The sequence below is a fragment of the Mus pahari genome, chromosome 5 (assembly GCF_900095145.1).
Source record: "Mus pahari chromosome 5, PAHARI_EIJ_v1.1, whole genome shotgun sequence".
Lineage (NCBI taxonomy): Eukaryota > Metazoa > Chordata > Mammalia > Rodentia > Muridae > Mus > Mus pahari.
Window position 1 is genome coordinate 163,846,839 of NC_034594.1, and position 2,289 is coordinate 163,849,127.

Here is a 2,289-nt window from a genome sequence, read left to right on the forward strand (position 1 = left end):
CAAAGACCTGCAGAATCAGAGGGAGTCCTAGGCAGAGGCAGGGGAATGGATGAGAGCTGAGTAAGACCCCAAACTGAGCCCAGTGGGCAGGACACACTGCTCAACAGGTTTTGGCGGGTCAGATGTGGACAGCTCAGGCCTGGACCCCACAAATGTGTCTGAATGCCAAGATATCCACACCCCTTCATGCTCCAAGGTCCCTTCATGCTCCCTGGAGGGTTTCCAGGCTCACAAAGCCAGCAGAGAAGCAGTCAGAGATGGCGGGGCGTGAGAAATCCTGTGTCCTGTCCAGCCTGCTCCTGGTGGCCCTCCTTAGCTCTGGGACTTTGGGGGGTGTTGATGAGCTGTGGGGCTCTATTTGCTATGAGATTATTGAGGAATTAAAAGGATGTAGGAGTTGAGAAGGGGTGGGGCTAGCTTTCTTTTTTCTTTCTTTCTTTTTTTTTTTTTTTTTAATATATAAATCTTTTATTCTCCCAAAAGAGCCCAAATTGTACTTGCAATCAGGATCTCGTTTCTGGAGTCAGGAAGCTGAGGCCTCCTCACTCGTCAGCCTGCTGCACGGTTCCCTTCTCAGACACACAGATGCCGTCCAAAAACTTCCTGATGTCCTTGTTTTTAACTGTTGTGGCCTGCTGAATCAGGGCGGCTGAATTTGAAACAAGTTCAATATCATTTCCTTCAAGGATTAATTCGTCCTTCTGGGCTTGAGAGACAGAACAAGCAACACCTGTCCGCATCCGAACCCTGCGGATGTATTTTTCACCCAAGAAATTTCGGATTTCAACCAAAGACCCATTCTCCTGGATAACGACGTTGACGGGGAAGTGAGCATACACAGAGCGCATCTAGTAACGGAAGCCCAGTGTAACACCCTTGATCATGTTCTGAACATGACTGCAGATGGTTCTGACGGTGGCCAGTTCCTTTCTGTTACCCCACCATTTGTCAACCCGGAGCCTTTTCTTCTTTCCAAGGAGACTCAGCTCCACGTTGATGTGATTGAAGTCCCTCCGCAGAGTCCCCCTGGGGCCCTTCACAATGACTGTGCGCTCCTTCAGAGTGATTTCGACCTTCTTGGGAATGTCGACCGTCTGATTGCTGAGAATGGTCTTCATCCTCGCAGTAGATGGGGCAAAGAGAGGGGCTAGCTTTCTAAAGGTTAAGGAGAAAAGTTTGTTGTTATTCCTTTGGTTGGTGTCTCTCAAGGTGGCCCTCACTGTCCCAGAAGTCACTGCCCTCTTGCCTGCCAGACATGCTTCTGTATACCAGGCTAGAAGAGAGTGCTCAATGCTGGGGCACCTGCTGCTCACAGGCTCCTGATTAGGGGACAGCAGGGGGCTACAGAAGCCTATGAGCTAGCTGCTTTACCCCTTCTGCAGAGAGGGAGTGTGTCAGGTAAGGGTATGGGTGTGTGTATGGGCGTGAGGGTGTAAACAGGTGTGAGATGAACATGGGTGTGAGTGCAGCAACTGTGTATGCAAGTGGGGTCTGAGTGTGTGGTCACTCATGTGGAGACATGTTACATGAGGCATAGCCCCTCTCCCTCGGGCAGTGTGATGTTAGTGTAGCCAGAAGGACGGACCCGATGAAGCCTTGCTTCTATTTCTGTGGTCATCTGTGAGAACGACCCACCCTAGGAGGAAAGCAGGGAGTCAGGTCTAATGTCTGTGGAGCACAGTGACCTTCAGCCCACAGGAGGAGGGACAGCTCTACTCAGCGTTAGCCCAGGCTCTAAGATAGGGACTCTGATGAGCGAAATGACAAAACTATTTCTGTAATGGCGCTGCCCCCAGACCTGGGTGCATGCCCACCCAGTTCAAAGGCCTTGAAACCAAGGTCTAAGCCACCTGGGCAATGGCTGAAGGCAAGAACCCAGAGAAGTGGACAGGGTACCAGGAGCACAAGGACTTTGTCAAGTATCTGAGACCTGGTGAAAAGGAGACAAAGGTCAGTGACATTGTACTGTGACCTTTGCATCTCAATAGGGAGGTATACACACTAAGATTACCCCCCCCCTTTTTTTTTGGTAGGCATCTACTGAGCACAAGCCTGGACCAGGGACTCCTACCACAGTGTGGAGGAGCCCTCACAGCGGAAGACAGTATTCTTCACAGGCTCTGGACAGGCCAGGGAGGGATCCCGAACTCCCAGCAGCCCCTGCCCTACCTTCCTGGGTCACTGCTGACCTCCCTGGTCAGTCTCCCACATTTCCTCTGGAAGCAGTCTGGAACAAACTTGTCTAGACCTGAGCAACCATCATGGAGTCTCTGTGGCTCATCTGTGGGT

The 2,289-nt window shown here is 51.4% G+C and overlaps 1 pseudogene across 1 annotated transcript; it reads right to left on the reverse strand.

Annotated features, from left to right (window-relative positions):
- Positions 1-455: 455 nt before the first annotated feature.
- Positions 456-1,118, reverse strand: LOC110322406 (annotated as a pseudogene). Its single transcript, XR_002380565.1, has one exon. The product of XR_002380565.1 is annotated as a 60S ribosomal protein L9 pseudogene (transcript).
- Between the last annotated feature and the right edge of the window lie 1,171 nt (positions 1,119-2,289).